This window comes from Microcaecilia unicolor, chromosome 10 (assembly GCF_901765095.1).
Source record: "Microcaecilia unicolor chromosome 10, aMicUni1.1, whole genome shotgun sequence".
Lineage (NCBI taxonomy): Eukaryota > Metazoa > Chordata > Amphibia > Gymnophiona > Siphonopidae > Microcaecilia > Microcaecilia unicolor.
In genome coordinates this window covers 189,846,329-189,861,345 of record NC_044040.1, presented here as the reverse complement: position 1 = coordinate 189,861,345, position 15,017 = coordinate 189,846,329, and the positions used below count along the sequence as shown (strand labels likewise).

Sequence of the window (15,017 nt, the reverse complement as noted above, 5' to 3'; positions counted from 1 at the left end):
CCAGTTAGCGGCACTGATTGGCTTTAATTAGAATATACATGCACAACTTTCTAGGCATGTTCTATAACGCACATAAGTTCTAATACAGGCAAAAAGGGCGTGGACTTGGTGGGTTGTGGGTGTTTCAGAAAACTATGCGCACTATTACAGACTACACTTGATCTGCGCCTAACTTAGGCGCGGGTATTTAGGCTCCATTCCCATCATGTTTGGTTATCTGGTGTGCCTGGTCGCTTTACATCTCTTCTAGCCACTCGAGGTTCGGCCATCTCCGTGGATTCAACATGAGGCCTGAAGTCCTACCTAACAACATATCTACGGACCATTTTGAACTCGCTTATCCTTTTCCCTATTTTCTTCTTCCCCTGTTTCTTCTATTTTATCTAATTAATTGTATCTGTACCACCTCTGATCTGGCGTTAGCCCATCAGTGCGTTGTAAGCCACTTTGAGCCTGCAAAACTGTGGGAAAAACGTGGGGTATAAATGTACAATAAATAAATAAAATAAATACATTTTAGTCACAAGAATGGCACATGCCTAACTTTAGGCGTAGTTTATAGAATTACACTAACCAAGTGGGTTTTTGGCACCAATTTTTAGAAATTTGACCCTGTACGTATGAAATGTTTTCTTCTGTTTTACCACTTTGAAAAGTACTTATTCAATTCATTTTAGTTTTAGTTTTCTCTCCTTCATCTTCCAAAATGTAAGCCATTATTGCTTATAAGGTTTATTAAACACCATTAGCTCTGTGCCATAGAAAGATGTCTGCAGCTATCAAGTGAACTACACTGCATAGACTTCTCAGCTAGACTCTTTCAGGAGCACATCCTCTCCTCTTAACACTTTCACAGCTGCGTAGGTATTATAGTTCATTCTAAAGGCAATGAGAATTTTAAGCATTTTAAGGGCTGTTCTATAAACTAGGCACGTGTATTTACATGCCTCTTGCACATATAAATATACAGAGAGGTATAATTTCAAAGCACTTAGACTTATATAGAGTGGCATTTTCGATGACTTCTAACTCAGACTTTGGACGTTTTGCGCTAAACGTCCCAAATCCGAATAGCAAATGTAACCATTTTCGAAAAAAAAAAGTCTCTCTTTTTTTTTTTTTAAATACTATTTTGAACAAGGTTTTGTGCTTTGTGCGCTTATATTTTTAGGCCATTTTTGAAAAAAAAAAAAGCAGAAGTTAAAAATGTACAAAATCAAGCCCTTGGGATGTAGGCGGGGCCAGCATTTTTAGCACACTGGTCCCCCAGACATCCCAGGAAAGCAGTGGGGCACCCTAGGGGGCACTGCTGTGAACTTTATATAAATGCTCCAAGGTACACATCTCACCATTGCTTCCTTATCTTGTCTGCTGAACCAGGGGCGTAGCTGCTATGGGGCCACAGGTGCCTGGGCCCCCGTAGATTTGGGCCTGGACCCCCCTGCCGGCGACCCTCTCAACCCCCCCTCCCGCCGCCAACCCGCCGCCTGCTACCTTTGCTGGCGGGGAACCCCAACCCCCGCTAGCCAAAGTCTTCTTCCTTCATTTGGTTTCTTTTGAGTCTGACGTCCTGCACCCGTGGCCCCATAGCAGCTACGCCCCTGGTAGGCGGGCGGGGGGTCGAGAGGGTCATCGGCAGGTGGGGGGGGGTCAAAGTTGTTGGAGGTGTCGGCAATGGCGGGCAGGCGGGGGTCGGTGTCGGCAATGGGGGGGGGGGGTCGGCGGTGCCGTGGGGGCTAAAATGTGCCCCCTCACCTCGGCTCTGGACCCCCCTACCGTTGAAGTCTGACTACGCCCCAGCTGAACCATCCAAATGCTTCTGGGTACACATCTCACCATTGCTTCCTCATCTTGTCTGCTGAACCATCCAAAACCCACTGCCCCTAACTGTACACCACTAGAATAGCCCTTATGGGTGAAGGTGGCATCTATATGTGGATACAGTGGGTTTTTAGTGAGTTTTGGAGGGCTCACAGTTTCTACCACAAATGTAACAGGTAGGGGGAGGCATGGGCCTGGGTCCACCGGTCTACAGTGCACTGCACCTACCACTACACTACTCCAGAGACCTGTATGCTGCTGTAATGGAACTTGCTTATAACGTCTGAGGCTGTCAAAAAGGCTGGTGAGTACTATTTTTATTCATATTTTTGGGGAGTAGGAGGGGGTCAGTGACCACTGGGGGAATAAGGGGGGTCATCCCTGAATCCCTCCAGTGGTCACCTGATCATTTAGGGCACCTTTTTGTGTCTTATTCGTTAGTAAAACAGGTCTAGGTCAAACGTTGAAGTTTTCACCCTAGACATTTTGGGTTTCTTCCATTATGTCTGTAAAACATTCAAGTGTTAGGCATGCCTTAATCCTGTCTTTGAAACACGCCCCCTTCTGATATGGATACACTGCAGAAGAATTGCATAGATAAAAGTCTGCAAAATAGGTTTTGAAAATACCAATTTGGATGTTTTGAGAAGAAATTTGTTGAAATGCTGCTTTATGACATTTAGATAGATAGATAGATAGATAGATAGATAGATAGATAGATAGATAGATAAAGATGAATTTACCACATATTATAATATTTTTTTATTTTGAAGCTGAGTCGGAGTTGGTCGGAGTTGGTTGGTACATTTTTACCGACTCCGACTCTACTCAAAATTGCTTCCGACTCTGACATATATTTGTCCTGGATTTAGAGTTACATTTACCAGTACTTTAGATCCAGAACAAAAAATTTAAAGCCTATTATCAGTTGGCGTCAGAGTCGAAGCTGGAGTCAGACAGCAGAAAATTGGGAGTCAGAATTAGAGTTGAAGGTTTGGTGTACCGATTCCACAGCCCTGAATACTAGCACGTATGTCTTGTAAGTGTGCACTTTTTACATTTATTTTTATGCAATTTAAACAAAGTGAAACCACTTGAAAAGAAACAGTAGGTTCTTCTACACGCAGTAATATACAAGTAACATTTTAGATCAAGAAACAAAAATACATAGTAACCTTCTGAAAAACTCACAATAAGGGGAATGGAGGAAAGAAAATTAGGAAAAAGGGGAAAGTCCCTACTTTTCAAAGTTAACAAACGTACAGCAATTTGGTTACGTGCCTTCTATCTTATAAAAGCAAGGTGGAAGAATAGCCTAAACAGTAGGGCTCACAGATAGGTTACTCTGAGTTACTGGAGCTACCTTCTTGTTGCTTAGAAAACACGTCAATTGAGAAGGCTCATAAAAGACATAGCATTCTCACACCAAATAATAAAAGCAGTTAGCTTAGTGGGGTTGAGGTGAGGTATGGACCAATGCTGTCGATAAGTAATATTGGTGCTTGATTTATCCGCTGCGTTCAATACCATTGATCATGAGATCTTGAAGCAGAGATTGCAGTTATGTGGTCTTCAAGGGTTGGTTCTTAGGTGGTTTTAGATCATACTTGATTGTGAGATGCCAAGAGATGAAGCGGGGGATGGATTTTTCTCCTTTAGAAATTAGGACTGGTGTTCTACAGGGTTCTGCCTTATCGGCTATGCTCTTTTATCATTTATGTGCTTCCTTTATGTATAAAATATTGAAAGAAATGGATGTGTACTATTGGTTTTATGCTGATACTATACAATTCTTTTTTTCCATTTAAAAAAAAAAAAATCAATATTGGAAGCTTTTGAGCATCTTAATGAAGTGATGACAGAAGTTGCCTAATGACTTTCTAGAAATAAGTTAGTGATGAATATGTCAAAAACCGAGGTCTCCCACTGGTCTCTCACTGGTCTCCCACTTAGCCACCTATCCCCCCTTCAGTCCGTTCAGAACTCTGCCGCACGTCTTATCTTCCGCCTGAACCGATACACTCATACCACCCCTCTCCTCAAGTCACTTCATTGGCTTCCGATCAGGTACCGCATTCAATTCAAGCTTCTGCTACTAACCTACAAATGTACTCGATCTACAGCCCCTCCTTACCTCTCAACCCTCATCTCCCCTTACGTTCCTACCCGTACCCTCTGCTCTCAAAGCAAATCCCTCCTTTCAGTACCCTTCCCCACCACCGCCAACTCCAGACTCCGCCCTTTTTCCCTCGCCTCACCCCACGCTTGGAACAAACTCCCCGAGCCCATACGCCAAGCCCCCTCCCTGCCCATCTTCAAATCTCTGCTTAAAGCCCACCTCTTCAATGTCGCCTTCGGCACCTAACCTCTACACCTCTGCCCAGGAAACCTAGACTGCCCAACTTGACATTTCGTTACTTAGATTGTAAGCTCCTTTGAGCAGGGACCGTCCTTCTTTGTTTATTTTGCACAGCGCTGCGTAACCCTAGTAGCGCTCTAGAAATGTTAAGTAGTAGTAGTAGTAATGCTGAATGGTGTGCCTACTCACAATTGTATAGGTGATCAGAAGATTCTATTGACTGAGCAGGTGCACGATCTAGATTTTTGCCTCGACGATGAAAATGCAGATAAAGAAAGTGGTGATGGATTGCTATTATAAACTACATTTCCTGCATAGATTGAGAGCAGTAGTACCTGCTGAAGATTTTCGGACAGTGTTACAAAGCCTAGTTCTAACAAAATTTGATTATCGTAATGCAGTATACTTAGGCCTTTCACGGATCTCCAGCTGTTGAAGATGGTACGAGGCTGTGACTGGTCTGCCACGCTGGGAACATGTCACCCCTCAGTTGATACAGCTTTGTTGGTTGCCAGATGAATCCAGGATGAAGTTTAAGATCTTGTTGATTCGTATGGTATTACGACGAGGTGTTTCTGAATGTGATTCTTCAGAAGTATGTCCCAGTGAGGGTATTGTGATCTAGGGATACTGGATTGCTAAGGATACCTGGCTTTCAAAATGTGTAGTTGAAAAAGACTAGGGGGCTCTTTTACTAAGCAGCGCTAAAAACTTAGCCTGCGTGATTCCTACCGCAGGGCTGTACTGCGCTGTAAAGCCACTTTTAGCGCTGCTGGGAAATGGACAGTTTTTTTTTTATTTTGGCTATATTGGCCACGCAATAATTTTCCAATTAGCGCACGAGCACTTTACTGACACCTATTTTGTAGGCGGTAAGGGCTCACGCAGTAACCACAAGCTTAATCGGAGAAAATCTGTCTTCACTCAACGTGTAATTAAACTCTGGAATTCGTTGCCAGAGAATGTGGTAAAGGCGGTTAGCTTAGCGGAGTTTAAAAAAGGTTTGGACGGCTTCCTAAAGGAAAAGTCCATAGACCGTTATTAAATGGACTTGGGGAAAATTCACTATTTCTGGGATAAGCAGAATAAAATGTTTTGTACATTTTTGGGATCTTGCCGGGTATTTGTGACCTGGATTGGCCACTGTTGGAAACAGGATGCTGGGCTCGATGGACCTTTGGTCTTTCCCAGTATGGCAATACTTATGTACTTGTGTACTTAATCGGTTAGCGCACAGCAATGTAGCTAACTGATTAGCGCAGTACATGCCTATTCTCTGCTCCAAGACCTGCCCCCAGCGCTAAAAAATGAAAAAATGTTGTAGCATGTGGGTAGCGTGCGCACATGCAAAACTATCACGGGACGCCTGTGCACGCCACACAGTCAGGGCCGGCTCAAGGGATAGTGGTGCCCTGAGCCAATTTGCTGGACCTGCAGGAAGAGTGGGAGGGGAAAGAGAAGGAGAGAGACCAGATCGGGGGTGGGGGGAGGGAAGAAAAGGCTTAGGTCTCCTTTTACTAAGCGCCGGTTAAGCCCAACACAGGCATACCGCTCGCTATACAGGAAGTACCATCAGGCTACCGCAGCAGTATGGCAGTACTTCCCACTCCTTGCACACTGTCATTTCCAATGCTACAAAAATGTATTTATTTCTGAAGTCCCGGCGTGTACCTGGTGGTAATCGGGCAGTGTCAGGTTAACGTAGGAGCCCTTACTGCCACCTCAATGGGTGGCAGTAAGGGCTCCCCCTCCCCCAAAATGGCCACACAGCGTGCCCAGCCATTTCCTGTGGGAAGATGAGACTTCCCTTTAACCAGCTGCGGTAAAAGGGGGCCTTGGCTTGCGTGTAAAAATAAGCACGCCAGCGCCGACCCATTTTGCCACAACTTGCTAAAAGGGACCCTTAATCTTTAGACCGGGTGAGGTCAGAGGCTGGCTATTTTGGTGCCCTTAATTGCCAGCACCCTGGGCCAGAGCCTCACCCGGTCCAATAGTTATGCTGACCCTGCCCAAAGTAGTGCATTTTAACCTGTGCTAAGCATGCATTTGTGTTTACCACAGCTTACTTAAAATAACCTCTAGGAGAACTGCATTTTCAATGGCTGGATCACAGTTGTGGAATGAATGCACAGTACAGATTAGAACGATACAAGGTACGGCATCTTTCAAAAAGGGCACTGAAACCCTGTTTGTTTGATCAGGTTTTTGGAACTGGGAATGGATAAGGTTGATCTTTGGTGAATATATTCCTTCAGCTTGAGTTTGACTTTGAAGTAGTGGTTGTATATCCATTGTTTATGATGGCATTAGCTCATGAGTGAGGGAAAATATAGTGGTAGAATATTATTTATGTGTTTTGTTTCCCCCCAATATTCAAAACCATTTAACTAGCCAGGAATGGCACCTGACCGGTTAAACGGCACTTAACCGACTACCCAGCAATATTCAGCAGGAGATGCTGGTTGTACCCCGCTGAATATTCCTGGTTAGCGCCTAGGAGAAAGCCAGCTGTATCGCACAATATAGCCGGCTATCCCCGAATATTTAATTCCTATCCGGCTATTGTAATTGGCCACATTGGGCCGCTTACGTAGCTCGTACATCTCTAGCCGGTTTAAAGATAACTGGCTATCTTTGAATATTGACTTAGCTGGTTAACTTTAAACTGGCTAAAAATAAACCAGAATTTCAATGCTGGTCACTGGAAACAGCCCGGCATTGAATATCCGGACTGAGCACCGACCACGGGAGTTAGCCAGGTTCCCTCCCGCAATGTGAATATCGACCCCTTTGTGTTTAGTGAGTTTTGTTAAGTTTTAATTTTAATTGCTTGGATTTTAATTCTGTATGATTGGTTTGTTAGCCGCCTAGGAACTTTAACTAAGGTGCGCTGAAAAATGGCCTGCGTTAGTGTAGGCGCGCATTTTGGATGTGCGCAGGTCCATTTTTCAGCGCGCCAGCAAAAAATGCCTCTTTATTTTTTTTAGCCAAAAATGGGCGTGTGGCAAAATAAAAATTGGCACACGTCCATTTTGGGTCTGAGACGTCCAAACTGGGAAATCTATAATATAGTATGCTCATTGAGTCACCTTAAAGAGTGGCTCTTTGATACACGACTATACCATGATGGAGCATGAGCAGGTTGGCTTTTCCATACTCCCTGAATTATATCTTACTAGTAAACAAAGGCCCGTTTCTGAGCGCAATGAAACGGGCGCTAGCAAGGGTTTCATGGCTCCATGGCTCGTCGCTGTTTTAGCTGGTTCATGGCGTGCACCGCTGCTGTTTCCGTTGTAGCTCTTTGTGGGTGGCAGTTTTCGTGCCCCGCCCTCGACGTCATCTCGTTTTGACGCGAGGGCGGAGCAGAGCTACAGTGTGTAAATCCGGAGTTTGTGGCCTGAGTAGATCGTTGGAGGTGAGAATCTGCTCCGCCCTCAATGTCATAACGTTTGACGCGAGGGCGGGGCCCAGAGACTGTGATTTTCGTGGCTTCAGAGCTTCGAACATACGAACCTTGGCTTCAGTGACGTCAGCAGACAATAGAACGTTGAGGGTGAGTTTTATATATATAGATATTTTAAGGCAGTAGACCTGCCGGTGTCCTTACAGAGTCTAGACTAGTTCCAGATGGTTCACAGGGTCTGGAGGAAGGTACACGTGGGTTTGACTCATTCCACGGAGTCTGCTTTTGCATGCAATGAGATCTTTCCACCAAGGATGAAAACACAATACTTTGCAGCCACATACTGAGCTGCCCTCCTTCAGTAACACCAGCGACACAGGTTCCCCCATCACAAAATACTGGATTTCATTACAAGTAGCATGTTAAAGAAATTGCAAAAACTGGAAGACTGCTTTTTAAAGTGGGCATCATTTCCAAATTCATTAAAGCAGGTAATTATAGGAGTCATTTACAGTAATATGCTTAAATGAGTGGAGGAGTGGCCTAGTGGTTAGGGTGGTGGACTTTGGTCCTGGGGAACTGAGGAACTGAGTTCGATTCCCACTTCAGCCACAGGCAGCTCCTTGTCACTCTGGGCAAGTCACTTAACCCTCCATTGCCCCATGTAAGCCGCATTGAGCCTGCCATGAGCGGGAAAGCGCAGGGTACAAATGTAACAAAAATAAAATGGATACTATTGGAGATTCTACATGGAATGTTGCTACTATTGGAGATTCTACATGGAATGTTGCTATTCCACTAGCAACATTCCATGTAGAAGCCTGCGCGACCACATTGGTGATCTGCAAGGGCCGACTTCTACATGGAATGTTGCTAGTGGAATAGCAACATTCCATGTAGAATCTCAAATAGTAGCAACAGTGGAGGAGTGGCCTAGTGGTTAGGGTTAGGGTGGTGGACTTTGGTCCTGAGGAACTGAGTTCGATTCCCACTTCAGGCACAGGCAGCTCCTTGTGACTCTGGGCAAGTCACTTAACCCTCCATTGCCCCATGTAAGCCGCATTGAGCCTGCCATGAGTGGGAAAGCGCGGGGTACAAATGTAACAAAAAAAAAAATATATATATATAAAGTACAAATTGCCCTTGAAGCTCACACTGTGCTCTAAAGTTAGTTCTTATACATGAGCTGGTTGGCAAGAGGTACAAGATGGTCTAGTCATACATTTCAGAAGAAATAGAGCATCATCTCAGTGATGGGCAGGGCAATCTATATTTGACAATGTAATCTCCTGAAATCCTGAGTGGCTGGGAGTCCCTCTCACAGGTCTGAGAAGCCCCACATATGGAATCTCTATGTATTATCTCTGAGATGTGAGCTGTCTAGTTTACAGCCCAGTAGTATTCTCTTGAGAAACAGGAGGGGGCTGTGTAGTTAATACTTTACAATTAAAAAATGATTTCAGAGAAGTTTTACGTTGAACTCCTAATATGTTCTAAATCCTTTTCTTGCGGTTAAGTCATTAAAACTGGAAGAAGAGAAATGTTATGAGACGCTTGAGGCGCATTTCATTCTTCATTAATATAAATTAAATTTGGCTCTGGAAGTTCTGGGCTTCTTGTAATTTTAAGGGTAATGCCCCAAGGAGGATTTCACAGCTGACAAACTGCATTATTTATATTGAATTACCCTATATAACCTGACCTAACTGTACAAAATAGCTGTAAATATAATACCTAATGTGCATACTTGTTTACAGCTGTGTAATGTGAACTTACGCATGTCAGGTATTTTGAACATTTCTCCTTTGGAAAGCCAGTACTTTCTAGAGTCAGCAAAAGTGTTAGGAACAGGACTGTACAGGTCATTGTTGCACTCACTGTGAATCGCCCACTGGTGCCCCCCTGCTCTGCCCGCTTCACCACCACCAATGAAAGGAGACAGTATGTTGGGAGCAATTTTTTTTGTTGCTAGCACACCCTGATTAGGAGTCAAGGGAGTGCGGCTTTTGAGTGCCGCCATTTGGCCACTGCTGTTTGGGCACCTGTGACTTTTGGGCAGCAACTAAAGTCCTGTCTAGATCTGAGCTGGGGGCTCTCTGTGTCACAGGTCTGGAAGGTGAGCCCTTGAACCGTCACTGAGTTCCCAACCTGGAGGTCAGGAGGGTCTAGACATACAAAGTATATAGTCTATAGACGTAATCCAGAGTATCACAGATCTGACTCTGGTATAGCAGATCAAATTTTAAAAAGCTGTATGTCTAGCAACTTCTGAAGAAGGCTTTATGCCGAAACATGGCCCGTGTAGGGTCTAGTGTGCTTTCACCTGTGGGGGATCCAGATTTTACTTTGTTGGTGTTCTATTGCAGTATTGCGATATTGCTGTTTGTTGAACAATAAAGCTTTTTTTTTTTTTAGAACCTTGGACTTCTTCCCTGTCTGTTTTTTTCTGTAAAATTCTTCTTCCACCCACTTTGTACCCTTGGACTTTTTGTGGAAGTTCTTTTGCCCTGTTTTTGCTTTTTAGACACACTCAAAAGTGTCGCATCTAGCAGTCATTCAGTGCATCTTTCAAGTGCACTCAATCAGTCATTCACTTCCCACTCAGTCACACATTCACAAGCACACCACACCCACTTCACCACTCAGCACAGTGCACTCAGTCACTCAATATATGCATGAATGTTCACAAACACAGCACACTCACTTCCCCACTCAAACATTGTAAATATGTAAAAAAAAAAAAAAAACCCAGACTGGGTTGAGAATCCCTGGTATAGCAGGATACTCAGTGGCTATAGCAATACATATATCTGTGTATCTCACCTCCATAACTTTATCTGTACAATGTGGGAAGATATACAGATATCTCTTTGACATGCTCATAAGGATATACAGACAACTAATCAGGATAATTCATCTTTGTAGGACTAAATTGCCATGGAAAATTCATCCCCTCATTCCTTGAACCAGAGCTTGGTTGTGTGTTTTGTTTTTTTAACCAAACAACTAACTGACAAACACATGCCCCAGTTCTAAACATGAGATGACTGCATACAGTAAAAAGAAGTTCTGAAAAAAATCAAATTGAATTTTAGGGATAGGGATGGAGGTGGGACTTGATATACCTCCTTTCTGTGGTTGCAATCAAAGCTGTTTACATATTATATACAGGTGCTTATTTTGTACCTGGGGCAATGGAGGGTTAAGTAACTTGCCTAGAGTTACAAGGAGCTACAGTGGGAATCAAACCCAGTTCACCAGGATCAAAGCCTGCCGCACTAACCACTAGGCTGCTCCTCATTTTGAATGTTCTGAAAGAGGCATGGCTGGTGAGTTATTAAGGCTGAAGCCTGAACTGCTGGAAAAACGAGATATGAAAGCGCCAAACCCCTACGTGAAAAACTACATTGGCTCCCAATCGAAGAACGAATTGCGTTCAAAATCTGCACCCTGGTTCACAAAATTATTCACGGTGAGGCCCCGATCTACAGGGCAGACCTCATAGACTTACCAACCAGAAACAAAAGAAGGTCGGCACGCACATACCTAAATCTCCACTACCCAAGCTGCAAAGGACTAAAATACATAAGTACATAAGTAATGCCATACTGGGAAAAGACCAAGGGTCCATCGAGCCCAGCATCTTGTCCACGACAGCGGCCAATCCAGGCCAAGGGCACCTGGCAAGCTTCCCAAACGTACAAACATTCTATACATGTTATTCCTGGAATTTTGGATTTTTCCAAGTCCATTTAGTAGCAGTTTATGGATTTGTCCTTTAGGAAATTGTCCAACCCCTTTTTAAACTCTGCTAAGCTAACCGCCTTCACCACATTTTCCGGCAATGAATTCCAGAGTTTAATTACACGTTGGGTGAAGAAAAAGTTTCTCCGATTTGTTTTAAATTTACTACACTGTAGTTTAATCGCATGCCCCCTAGTCCTAGTATTTTTGGAAAGCGTGAACAGACGCTTCACATCCACCTGTTCCACTCCACTCATTATTTTATATACCTCTATCATGTCTCCCCTCAGCCGTCTCTTCTCCAAGCTGTATAGCCCTAGCCTCCTTAGTCTTTCTTCATAGGGAAGTCGTCCCATCCCCGCTATCATTTTAGTCGCCCTTCGCTGCACCTTTTCCAATTCTACTATATCTTTCTTGAGATGCGGCGACCAGAAAGCATTAAAAACCAATCTGTTCAAAAAGGAATACCATGACGATCCAACCTAAACACCGAACCCTGCAACTGGACAAAACGTAACTCTTCCTCCTTGACTACATAATTTACTCTGTCGCTTATGAACTCTAACGCAATACCACTGTGTATTTCTCATACCGGAATTGGCGATCGCCACCACGGTACTGTGTAAGCTACATTGAGCCTGCAAATAGGTGGGAAAATGTGGGATACAAATGCAAAGTAACAAAAGATATGGGAAAAGCACCGCTTGACTTATAAATATGCAGCAACAAAAATAGCGGGTCAGATCAAGCAAATTACATGCTGGGGAAGAAGGACCTCAGACTGGTGACACTCAGCCAAATTAATGGGATTACTCGTGCATATATACCCATATGCACAGTCACCGTACTTCAAACACTGGTCCGCAACCAACCGCCTCCCTAGATGTTAAACAATGTCTATTTTTATAACAGTTTTTATGCAAAAGGTGCCACGTACACACCTCCTCGGGACATAGAGAGCAAAGGAACAAATAATAATAATTTCAGCCTTCATCTCGCCTACTCTTCTTTGAGGGCATGTCGCATATTTACAAAGCTCGGCGAACAACATTTCTCTTTAGGCGGAAAGTACTCAACATGGTTGTTACAATGTGAAGATGAAAGGAGGGTAGGATGAGTGCCAAAATGGAGCGTAGCCTGAAAAAGAAAACTGGGGAGCGACAAAGCTGGGCTAATGCCCCCAGGGAGCGGGGAAGGGAATCTGATCTTCAGAATAAATGGCTGAACATTTCTAAAAAGCTTGTCTCGCTCCTTCTCTCCTTCTGTCCCTGCTTGCGTTTTGCTTTCATGTTTGTTCTTGAACGATCTATCCAAGGAATCCAGCTTAAAAAGATGCGTTATAGGGATGTTTCTGGGCACAAATTAAAGTAATTAATCTTTTTGCTAGTCAACCAGTGTCCTGTTCAAATACGCTCTCTTTTGTCCTTTAGCTGTAGATAAGAGACTGTGCTTAAACTTTCCCCCACCCCCTTGTTTTTGACTATTTAGCTACTGAAAAAATACATATATTAAAACTTCCATTAGTTTTAAAAGTATTTAAAGGAAATTCAATAGTCTGGCTGCAGCAGGAGTATATGTTTCCATATTCTTCTCACTCAGAGCTCAGTTCTAACCTGTATCTGAGACATCCTTCACCGTCCATTGCAAATTAAAAAAAAAATATTTTTCTTGGGTTTTTGCATCTGAAATCTTATATGCCTATAAGCTACTTCATGTTTCAGTCAAGATACAGATGAAGATGTGTGGCTGGTCTTTACCAAATGCATCTTATCAGATGTGGCAGTCTCTTTAATCCTTATTAGGAGACTAGTAAAAAAGCCCTGTTTCTGATGCAAATGAAACGGGGGCTAGCAATGTTTTCTTCTGTGTGTATGTGGGAGTGTGTGTGTCCCTGCCCTCTGGCCTCTCTCCCCTCCCCCCTCTGAGTCCTTCACTGTTACAGAGCCAGCGATTTGATTTCGTGCTCTGCTGTTTTCCTTCACTGACTGTGTTACAGAGAGGGCGGGGCAGACACTCATAGGGAAAGCGGATATCTCGCCCCCTTCACACTTCCGGCTGGAGGCTTCATAGAACGTTGGTGTTGCTTTTTATATAGAGAGATAGGTAAACCGGTTCCTTTTCTTTTATTCCTGAAAGGATAAATGGGTCGCACTCAACATTCAGTGACCCATGGAGGGGGATAATCGAACGGGGGCGCCCATCTCTAAGGACGGCCCTGTAAAGGGGCAGGGCAACCCATATTATCGAAACAAGATGGACGCCCATCTTTCGTTTCGATAATACGGTCGGGGACGCCCAAATCATGAAATTTAGACCGACCTTAGAGATGGTCGTCCCCGGTTTTTGGCGATAATGGAAACCGAGGACGCCCATCTCAGAAACAACCAAATCCAAGCCATTTGGTCGTGGGAGGAGCCAGCATTCGTAGTGCACTGGTCCCCACTAACTGAATGGAAAAAGCCCTTCCCGATCCGGAAAGGAACAGGCATGCATGAAGGAAATTGCATGTAAATGAGCTGCTCGCTGTTAGCTCATTTGCACACGGCTTCCTTCCTAAGGAGGGAAGCGACGACAGTACGTCCAAAACGAGGATGTTTGTGTGAGAAGGACGTCCATTCCTTTGCTATGCCTCCAACACCCTCTTTATTTATTTGTTTGGATTTTGGATCACAAGTAGCAGCAGTGGGATTTGAACCAGCCACCTCTAGATTGCAAGACCAGTGCTCTAACCACTAGGCCACTCTGCCACTCCTCCACTCTACTCCACTCCCTTGAAATCTGGCCATCCCTGTGGAGGGGGCAGTATGCAGGTCCCTGTGGGGGGGAGTATGTGTGTGTCAGCGGAGGCATAACGAAGGCGTGGACGTCCTTCTTTCAAACATTTTGGACGTCCTCAACTGCCCCCCACAGGGACGGCCAAATTTCAAGGGAGTGGAGTGGAGTGGACTGGAGGAGTGGCAGAGTGTCCTAGTGGTTTGAGCACTGGTCTTGCAATCCAGAGGTGGCCAGTTGAAATCCCACTGCTGCCACTTGTGATCCAAAATCCAAATAAATAAATTTGTCGGAAGGATAGCAAAGGCATGGATGTCCTTCTCACAGAAACATTCACATTTTGGACATCCTCACTGCTGTCGCAGGGATGGAGGCATAGCAAAGGACATACTCTAAGAAAAAAAAAAGACAGAAGTTTTTGAAGTTGTTTTTTCGGGGTGGGAGGTGGTTAGTGACTACTGGGGAAGTCAGGGGAGGTCATTCCTGATTCCCTCCGGTAATCATCTGGTCAGTTCGGGCAGCTTTTTGATGCTTGGTCATGAAAAAAATGGACCAAGTAAAGTCAGCCAAATGCTCATCAGGGACACCCTTCTTTTTTCCATTATCGGCCGAGGACGCCCTTCTGTTAAGCACGCCCCCATCCCGCCTTCGGTACACTGCCGACATGCCCCCCCCCCCCCCGGAACTTTGGTCGTACCCGCAACGGAAAGAAGTTGAGGACAGCCAAAATCGGCTTTCGATTATGCCGATTAGGGCCACCTTAGGAGAAGGACGCCCATCTCCCGATTTGTGTCGGAAGATGGGCGCCCTTCTCCTTCGAAAATAAGCAGGATAGTCATGCCGAGATGATAGGTTTCTGCTGCTCTATGATCCTGTACACACATAAAACACCCACTTAGTGGGGACTGCTATGTTAAA

At 44.5% G+C, this 15,017-nt stretch overlaps 1 protein-coding gene across 1 annotated transcript in view; it reads left to right on the top strand.

Moving 5' to 3' along the window:
• The window catches only part of PPM1L (protein phosphatase, Mg2+/Mn2+ dependent 1L), a 271,207-nt gene that overhangs the window by 124,845 nt on the left and 131,345 nt on the right, over positions 1-15,017 (top strand). The gene's annotated exons all lie outside the window — the stretch shown is intronic.